Source organism: Nicotiana sylvestris, chromosome 11 (genome assembly GCF_000393655.2).
Source record: "Nicotiana sylvestris chromosome 11, ASM39365v2, whole genome shotgun sequence".
In the NCBI taxonomy this organism is placed as follows: domain Eukaryota; kingdom Viridiplantae; phylum Streptophyta; class Magnoliopsida; order Solanales; family Solanaceae; genus Nicotiana; species Nicotiana sylvestris.
The window spans coordinates 101,231,287-101,242,257 of NC_091067.1; positions in this window are offsets into that span (position 1 = coordinate 101,231,287).

The following is a 10,971-nucleotide window of genomic DNA, read 5'->3' on the forward strand; positions in this document are numbered from 1 at the left end:
GCCTATATTAGAGGTAATACCGACCCAACACGTAAGATCCTAAGAGCCAGCCTATGTTAGAGGTCGTACCGACCCAACGCGCAAGAGCACAAGCGCCAGCCTATATTAGAGGTCGTACTTACCCAATGCATAAGAGCCTAAGTACCGGCTCAAATAGACTTAGGGCTGACTTTCAGACCTAAAGGTCGATGAACTCAAGTCAAAACTTGACTCGGAGACTAAACAATCAACTTTCGACCGTTACAAATTGAGTTCCAAAATTTCGGACCAATTGTTAACAAGCGTCACAGTTTAAAGCAAAGGAAAAACGAGAAATAATGAAAAATGAAAGGCTTTTGACATATATATTGAAAGTTTATAATGGTGCATTTACAAGGCCTATGCCTAAAGCCCTTACAAGGGAGAGAGCAAATAAAACCCTAATCTACCATAGGGTTGTGCTTTCAATGGCTCCCTAGGAGTTTGTTCCCTCAACAGCTCCAGCCACGGCCCCCGGATATTCAATCATCATCTCCCGAGACACTGCTCGACTTACCTTTAGAAGTAAGCAGGGACACAGCCTCCTCTTCTAGGGTGTTCACCCTCTCGATCTCGGCAGACAAATCGATGCCTCCTGCATATATATCCTCGAGAGCCTACCTCCGAGATTCTAACCGGGAATGCTCCACTACTCGGGTCAATTGTAGCTCGGCCTCCTTGTACACCTTCCTGGCCTGAGCATTTGCGTAACTACATCCTCTTTGTACGAGGATACGAACACCTCAGCTTCAGCCCTGACCCTGGATATCGCAACAACCAACTCAGTATGAAGATCTTTATACTTATTACTCTCTGCCCTCGTATCATCAAGTTGATGTCCGACCGAGACCACCTTCCCCTGGAGGGTATCCCTCTCGGAGGTGATCTCACTCATGTGCTGTTTGAGTTCGAGAATTTCAGAGTCTTTTGGCTTGGAGCTCCTCCCTCATTAGGACATCTTTCTTCTCAAGCTGCAAAGATCAGCCCAAAGGTGTTAAAACACTGAAGTAGGGTAAGCATGTAGACAAAAACAAACAGAAACTATATGACCTACTTAGTGAGAAGAGTTCACTCTGGGACGCCGCCTCCAAACAATCCTGAAGGCCATATAATTCCTCATCCTTCTTGGTAAGAAGTGCCCTAAGCTCATCGGCTTCTGAGGTGAGCTTCCTGCGCTCACCCTCGTAGCGAGTCAACTCGCCTGAAACTTGGAAAAGGTTTGATTATAAAGCACCTTGGCCTGGAACCATGAAAGAAACGAAGTTAGAAAGATGAAGATCAGGGCGCCGAGCAGAATTTACAAAAAGTTACCTGTTCATAGAGCCTGTCGATCTCATTGAAAATAAGTAAGGCATCAAGCTCAGGGTTTTCCTCGAGCACAGCAAAAAGCCTTTGAAACGTGTCTTTATCTCTGACGGGCGCCCCCACCTCGGAAGATTCTTTATTGTGGGCATCCTGCATCTCTCTCGGAGGAAAAGTCGGTCCTGGAGGGGAATTGCTTACTTCAATAAACCCGACCAGATCAATCAGGGTCGTCTCCTGTTTTTGGAGAGCTTCAAAACTAAGCTCCCTCGGACCGCCTACCAAATTCACCCCAACTCGAGGAATATTTTGGTCGTCAACCGGCTCGGGGATATTACTCGATACACCCTCGAAGGCTTCTTCAGCCCGAGGTAGGGCAACAACAGCATCAAGTTCCAATTTGGAAACCACCGGCTTAGCAATATGTGGGACGGTCAGGTTTTCTCCCCCCCCGGGTGCTACCAAGGGATTATCTTGCTTCTCGCCTTCAACTCAGGGACCCCCCGATACTTCTGGAGTTAAGGCTGTTGAATCAGCCTTAGGTTCTTCCACTTTGGCTTTCTTAGATTTCAGAGAACCAGTCAATGATCTCCTTCGCTTTTTCTTCTCTTTGTTAGGTTTTGGGAGATCCGATTCCCCAAGCGGTGCTTCTCTCATCAAGGAGGCCTCTCCTAGACCTGCGCAAATGCAAAATATAAACACGGGGAATGAGGATGCAATCGGTGATATTTCTTTTGAGAGATTAAATTACGGTAGTAGTGAAGGCTCACTGTGGTCCTTGGCATCCCATCGAGCCTTAGACAGGTCGCGCCACACGTGCTCAACGTATGGGCAAGTCGAATCTAGCTGGCTAACCCAGCCTGAGAGGTCTTTAACCATGCTAGGGTATGCCGCGGTAGCTGTATCATTGGAGGAAGTCAATTCATGGGGAGATTTATCCAAAAGGAAAAGAGAATATTTAATTAGCGTATCCACTTACGTTTCGTATTCCACCTTTCAGGGAACGACATCCTCTCTAGTGGAATCAGGTCTGAGGTCCTAACTTAGACAAAACGGCTCATCCACCCTCTTTTCCTAACCTCGTCTGTACAAGCAAAAAGGGCTCTTGAGGCCCGACATTGGAGCTTAATCAGGTCCCCACGGAAGAGTCGGGGACTATACATTCTGATCATGTGGTCGAGGATGAAGGGCATCCCCTTAATCATGTTCATATCATATCTAATCATATAAATAATACGCTAAAACGATGGATGAATTTGGCCGAGAATCACTCGATATTGTTCGCAGAAGTCGAGGATCACGAGGTCTATTGAAGGCGAGGATGGCTCCACTGGGCCAAGAGTAAATGGATTGGTATACACACTAAGGAAGCCGGCCTTGTATGTCGTTATGTCCTCCCCCCGAGAAGGAATATCCACCAGCACCATGTACCCCTGGCGGCAGTCAGTCTTCACCTTCTCGGCGTCTGCTACTAAACTAATATATCGGGACATGGGTTCACATCATCCCGCTTCGAAGAAGTCTTGCCGACCTTGAAATCGGAGGTCATTTCGAAGGCTCCTGGGATGCATTCCTCAAAATGAGGGGGTACTATTGCCTTTCCCTCAAAAGAGCGTGAAGAAGAGGAAGGTACATCTTCCCGAGGGATAGAGGTGGAAATCTTTGCCATTCTTGTTAAAAGATTTCAGAGGAGAAAGGGGATTGCAATCAGAGAATGGACACAAGAGAGAAGTAAGAAGAACTCTTTTGAAGGCTTGATGATACAGTGGAAAATAAGGGGCGAAGGAAGAAGTATTTATAGAGGCCAATCATGTAAGTTGGAGAGGGCCTAAAGATGGCCAACCGCTGTAATCAATTCAAAGGCTTTTCAAAGGGCTGTATGGACGCGACCTTTAGACGCCCTTTTTATCATATCAATCGCTTGATATAGCATAACTGACGTCATGATGGAAGGGTCGAAGAGGCAAGAATTCAAGACCGTTTATTATTATTTTCACTCTAAGAAACGCGGGGACTATCTGTATACGGCTAAAATCGGAGACTCTAATTTTGTGATGACACTCCATAACCCGTCTACATAAGGCTCGAAGCATAGCTCGAGGTTTGACCCCGAGGTTTCCCTATGCTCAATCTCGGAGCAGCACAAATCGGTGGCTATCATGCACATGTGGGAAATTCCCAAGACACGTGACCAAAGATGACAACGCCTGCAAGAATAGTACAAGTCCGTACTGGACCATTAAGTAGTTGTACCAGCTATGTTTCTATGTAATAATTATACATGTACCATGTTGGGATTCCCCCTCCTATATAAAGGGAACCCTTGCTATTTCTTGAACACATGATATTTAATAGAAGAACAAGAACATTCTCTGCTCCTTAACTTAAACACATTCAACTATCACTCCCTTGATTTTATTGCTTGCATTTATTGTGTCTCACTGATTGTTCTTCATTTATTACTCATCATTGATCATAAAGAGCCATTATCAAGGTCTGTAGAACTGTTAGTTCTTCATCGGCCATCCCCCATCTGACACTTCCACTCGACCTCGAGGCCCATCATCGACTAGCTCGAGACCCCGATTCACGGCCATTCGGTTTACATAACATATTGTCTCCAAGCTCTTATCTCATTTCTCTAACTCACACTTAGCATCTATTGTCTAACAACTAGAATTAAAATAAATCATATTTTTAGAACCACAAAATCAAATATAATTGTAATTACCATTTTCAAGGTAAACAGTATCATTTCGAGTACTCTAAGTATGATTCGGCGTGTTCGGAGCAAGTTGGAAGAACTTGAAGTTCATAAGTTGATTCGATTTGGTTTGGAATGTGATTCTTAGCTTTGGTGTTTTTTTCGTATTTCGAGAGTTGGAGTAGGTCTGTTTAATGATCTCAAAAGTGTTGGTATGTTTGGATGAGGGCTCGGGGTCTTCGGATGCTATTCGGACGATGCGCGGAACTCATTTTGACTTAGAAGAAGTTGTTGAAGTAACAGGGCTTCTAGTGCATTTGCACCTGCGAAGGATTTGCCACAGGTGCGGCACCATAGAAGCGGCTCATTGGCCGTAGGTGGGACTTTGGGCTGAGTGGGTTGAGTCTACAGGTGTGGACATGGGAGCTTAGATGCATGACCGCAGAAGCGGTCAGTGGTCCGCAGAAGTGTGAAAAGTCGTAGGTGCGGCACATACGCTACAGTCGCGGGCTCATAGAAGTGTGCCACTTGTGGCAGATGTAGAAGTAGGCCAGCTGAGGGAGAGCCGCATCTCAATGCATTTTCTATAGATATGGAGCCGTAAAAGCAGAAATCACTGGGCAGTGAGGTTCATTTAAGATGAGAGTTAGGCCATTTTGGTTCATTTATTTCACTTCTTGGTGATTTTGGAGCTTCTTAGAGAGGTGTTTTCACCTAGCTATTGAAAGTAAGTAATTCCTACCCAATTTAAGTTTAATACATAGATTATGGGTAGCTTTTAACATATAAAATTGTGAAAATTATAGGTTTAGTTGCAAAACCTAAGTTTTGAAAAAATGGGATTTAACCACAAAAATGATTATGAAATTGGGTTATAATAATATATTTGAGTTTGTGAGGTTATGAGTAACAATTATCATCAAAAAATTCCTGAATTCGGGCACGCAGACCCGTGCGATAAATTTTAAGAATCTTCCAATTCGGGTTGGGTAATTACTCTAATAGTTAAGTTATGAACTTTTGAACATATATTGATTAATTTATAAAACATTTGATTAATTTTGGATTGTTCGGTGCAGAGTTGAGGCTTCAGAACGAATTGTGGGCCGGAAATTGAGGTTTGAGACGAGGTGAGTCTCTTGCCTAACCTTGTAAGAGGGAACACATCCCCTTAGGTGTATTTTGTTGTGAATTACTTGTGTGGGGAGCTACATACGCACTAAGTGACCAGAGTTCGTGCATAGCTATATTCCATGAGATATATAGCTGATGTTTTCTGGGCAGCATCTAGTTCCTTCGCTTCTGCAGAAGCTTCATCGTAGAAGCGATGTCGTAGAAGCGAAGCAGCTCCTTGCAGAAGCAAAATTGGCCATGGTTGGGGAAGGCATCACAACAACGGACAAAGAAGCTGCAAAAACATAAAATTTGCACAAATGCGCAAGACTGTCGTACCTACGAGCTTCGTAGAAGCAAAAAATACTTCCGCAGGTGCGAGCATTGGGCTGTCCATTAAACTTCACAGAAGCCTGAACCTTCATCGCAAAAGCGACATCGCAGGTGCGATGCTTCTGTCCACAGAAGCGTTTCTGGGCAGAAAACATAAGGACCAAAGATGGTCATTTCACCATTTTTGTTTTGGAATTTTTGGAGCTCGGTTCTTGGGCGATCTTGAGGATTTATTCACAATTTCAACTCAAGTAAGTGTTCTATACTCGAAAGTGTTTATTTCTCATAAATCCATGGTTATTTTCGTCATTTAATTCGTATTTAAATGGAAGAAATCAAGATTTTTGCAAAATATTCCAAAAATAAAAATTTAAGATTTGGAGGTCGAGTTATTATCTGAATTTAATAAAATTGGTATGGCTGAACTCGTATCGGAATGTGTGTTCGGATTTTGTGAAAATTATGTCGGGTTCCAAGAGGCGGGTCCCGCGTTAACTTTTGGTTGACTTTTTAGAATAAAATTTTAAGTCGACTGTATATTATCCGGAATTGTTTCTGATGAATTTTAATGAAGTTATACAATTAATTTTGATAAATTTGAGCTATCAGGAGGTCGATTCAAACAAGAAGGAAATTTTGAAATATCGAACTAACGTCAAAAAGGTAAGTATCTTGCCTAACCTTGTGGGGGGAATTTTTCCTTAGGCATTGAGTCTTATGTGGAAATTGAGTGATTGAAAATCATGTGCGCGAGGTGACGAGTACGTACTTGGTGTATATGTGCAAATTATATCGGTTAAAATTCATAGACACCCTTATGTATTAAAGTAACAAATTATTAGAACTTAGTAAATCCTTGATTTGTCATGCTTTATTCGTTGTTTGTTGAATTTGTATTTATATGATAATTTGGTGTAAATTTTCATTTGGAGTTTCATGTGAATTCTGTGTGTTTGTTGATTTGATATTTCTTGGAAATAATTATATTATGGATTTCCCTGTCTACAAATAATTAATTAAGTAAGTTTGAATTGAGGTATTAATATATTTATCGAAAATATGGATTAAAGGAGGTGTCATCTTATGCTGAGTTAATTTTCCATCTTGTTGTTATTATCGAGGTTTTATGTACTTTATGTGGAGCCTTGGGCTATTTGTTGTGAAATTAATTGATTTTGTTGTATTTTTGGAATTAGTGTCACGACCTCAAATACCCCGGCCGTGATGGTGCCTATTACAGTACTAGGCAAGCCAACCCAATAATTACCACATCAAGTCTTTTTATGAAAATCATTTTTCTATAACCATTTAAGTCTAAAATTCTTTATATGTAATATAACATCAACAGAAATATGCGGTAAACGGTACAAAATATACTAACGCAGCCCAACAATCCGATGTCACTAGTCATGAGCCTCTAAGTACAACCAAACACGACCTGAATAATACAAAGTAGACTGAGTTAATAAAATGCTAAGATAGGAAGGAGGAAGGCAGGGCTGCGAATGTCGTGCAGCTACCTTGCGATCTTCAGAAATACTCTGAGAGTGTTGGAAGCTCTCACTCTGATGCACGAGCACCTAGATCTGCACACAAGGTGCAGGGAGTAACATGAGTACGCCAACTCAATAAGTAACTAAAGTATATAAAGTCTGAGTGCAGTGACGAGCATTTAAAAATCATATATCAGGAAATCTCCACAAAAATATCAAGTCCAAAATCTGTAATTCAATAATCAATTTAACTCGTAAAAACTCAAGTCTCGGTAAAAATCCTTTAAAACATTTATTCAACAATTTCAGTAGAGGCTCGGTAAATAAGAAGAGTGAAAATAGAGAAAACGTCATAAACATGCCCCTTGGGCAAGATATCACTCATAAGTATAGCCCCTCGGGCAAGCCTCTCAGTCACTCGTGACTCAGCTCTCGTCACACAGTACTCATACTCAGCACTCCGGCTCAATAAATATCTCATAGTAATAATAATAATAACAATCGATGCGGCGTGAAGCCCGATCCAATATATATAGTCAACTACGCACACTAGGGGTATACAGACTCCGGAGGGGCTCCTTCGGCCCAAGCACCATATTGCTGCGACGCGCAGCCCCATCTAATATATTGTTGCAGCGTACCTAAAATAATATTTCATAATTTTGTGATGACTTAGCTACCTAAAATAATTATTTTGCACCTATAATATATGTTTCAATCATTTTATTTCATTACATATAATTACATTAGCATTTTTAAAGTTATTTGTCTAATTTTTCAATAATGGTCTATATTCATACAACTACTCTTTATTTTATATTATTTTATGCCAAAATAGCATATTTATATTTTTATAATAAAATGTTATTATTTTAAAATATTTTAGTGCATAAATAATATTTTATTTTATTTATTAATCATTTTTATAAATTATTTTTTAATAAATTTTGGGGTATTTAAATAGTAGCCTAATTTCTTACCTATTTTTCGGAACTAAACTACCCAGACCTCTGCCCAATTACCCCAAAACCCTTGGCTCAATAACCCTAGCCCAAACCAAACACCCCTAACTCCCAACCTAGTCCAAAAAACGACCTAACTCTTCTCAAATCCCAGTCGTTGATCAAAAGTGGTCAACGACTCACAATATTTCCCCCACTTCTCCTTATATCCCCGCCCCAAAACCCTAGAGACCATTTTATCCTCTCAGCCGCCTTTGAATCCCCCTCTCTTCTTCTACGAACCCTAGCTGCTACATCTCTCAACTTCTCCAAATTCGGCTCCAAAATGGAATCAATCACTGATTCACTTACCTTATTCATCTTCTCTCACTATTGGTCGTTCATTTATGGTATTACTTAGGTGTTTGTCTATGTTTGGAAAGCATCACTTCTGAGATCGGACTGGAACGACTTGGATCTTTTGATCTTAGGTAGTTTTTCCGTCTGTATACTCTCAATAAAGAGCGATTTACACTCTTGGTTCGAGTTTCAGATGGTTGAACCCAATTAGAGTTTGAGTCTCTCCATCTCCCTTTCTCATTTCAATTTGTATATGATATTCCCTATCATTATTTGTGATTAATTGATTGTTTTCTATATTTGTTCTTTCAATTTCAACTACTATATAAACCCCTCCCCATTCCCCTTTTGGACAGACTTTAATCGTTAAGAAAATTTCACTAAAAACTGAATTTATTGCTCTTTGTTCTCTTATTCTCTTGTTCTATACTCTGGTTCTTGGTCGGGTGAAAGCCAAGGCCACCGAACTTTGATTTTTGAACTTTTTTTGGTGCGGGCACTGCCCGGGGTTCATTTGAAACCCTTGGGAACTTTGATGCACTAAGATTCAGGGTTCTTGCGCTTTGTTGATTTTTAGAATACTATGGATTTTTGTTCTTTCTTGTTATCCACTGAACTAGTAAGTTACTTGGCCTTTACAATTTCATTCTTATGTGTCTATGGGTTGCATACTTCTGAAATTCGTGGCTTAATGTGTTCCGGGGCTATCTTTGTGTGTAACTTTGCTAGCTTTGAACTTGTATTATGATCTGAACCTCTTTAGCATTTGATTTTTACCTAAACTACCTAGTTTCGAGAGATGTTATTTGACTATGCTTCACTTGAATAATTTAGACCTTCTTAAGATCATTTAGCCTAATGTTTTGGGCAACTAGATATTTACACTTACTGTTTGACATGAACATTTCTTTCCTACTCTGTTATGAATTCCCTCTATAATGTGTTCCAATATGTATCAAGACCTTCACTATTAACTATAACTTGCTCCCCTACTGGTGTCACTCAGTATGTCTTTGTTTTGCTTGATTCTATATCCTTAGTGATTGTTTGGAACCTTTAGAGTGGCTATCTAAATCAGTGTTTCCTTACAACGTTTGAGACTATTTGTCTTAGTGATAAATTGGCGTGTCTGCTTTCTGGTGTTGTGATGGATATTCAGCATGATTTGGACCCTTAGACTTTGAACGTGTTAAGGTAGTACTTTACTCAGATTTGTTTGGTATTATGCACCTTTTCATGTTAATCTTGTAATCCCAGATAAACTTTATTCTCCTCTAACTCTCTCAATGTGCTTTTTCTGCCAATATGTACTTCCTGCTAAGTGTTAACCTGTAATAGCAACATACTTCTAATTCTTATTGACCTTCTTAACTAGCATATTCTGTGTTTTAGATAACTTTGCTATGTCTGCCTCTTTTAAAATATAAGTGCATCTCCCCAAACTCTGTCCCTTAATCACTATTCATTCACTCTCATTGGTTACCTAGACTACTTTGAATCTATAACTCTGGGCTGGCTGAAAGCCAAGACCACTAAGACTTTCTCTATTGACCTCCCTAGTGTGAGCAATGCTCGGGGTCCATTCGAGACCCTTATGAACTCTAACACACTAGGGCTTGAAGTTTTTTCGCCATTCTCTTTACTACTGAGACCTGAGCTATCTTTGACACTCAGTTTTGTCTTCTGTCTATTGAATGTGCAAAGTGGTTTCTGGATAATATGGTCAATCTATAGCTGTTTGGTTTGGTTTGAGTTCTTCTATAGTTTTTGGGCTATGCTGATGGATGTAGTCCCTTTTGGGATCTGAGTGTGCTAATTGAGGAGAAAGAGTTTAGTTGAGGCATGGCAATGTTGGGTATCTCTTTGGGCCCGTTTTGTGCCAATTGCTATTTCTTGCACAACTTTTGTAATTACATTTATTATTGGGTCTGTAAGAATTTTGTAATAAACAATTGGGGTGTTAGTGAAATAGGGAAATGGGTATACTTGAATGCTTGTGTGAAAAGTGTAGAAAGCATCCATATAGGATTTATATGATCTATTTGCTGTCCAACCTGCTATATATGTCATTCAAATTTCTTCGTACACTATTAGAAATCATGCCATTAGGAAAATCACACACTCACAAAACTTGTATATTATCAAAGCATAAATGCTCCATTTTTCCCCCATGTCTACTGCTATGTGTCACTAGACAACATGCCTATAGGAAAATAAATGCCAATAACTACTCTTCAATTTACACCGTGTTCATTAGATATCATGCCTATAGGATTTTAAATATTTAATCTGTTATTGCCCCTAGAAAACATGCCTATAAGAGCTAAATATAAAAAATTTGTTCCAACCTTTAGAAATCCTGCCTATAGGATATTACTACTCACTCTAAAGTACTAATACTGGACTCTTCATCGATGTTTATTGCTTAGCCAAACCACTATTAGAAAATGTGAGTAATTCTGAGCATTCCCAATAATTTTACTGTCCCTTACTGTGTAAACCACTTAGAGATCATGTCTATAGGTTTATTAACTTATAATCTGAAACTTCAGTAAATAACCTAGCAGTATCAGATACTCACAAGCTGGTAATTTAGAAATCATAGGTCTAAAGTGGCACCCCACGTCTGAAATGCCTGCATGTTTAGATCAAATCATATGGAAGCCTTGTTTATAGAGCTTAACGACTTCAATCTCCCTCAATTCGG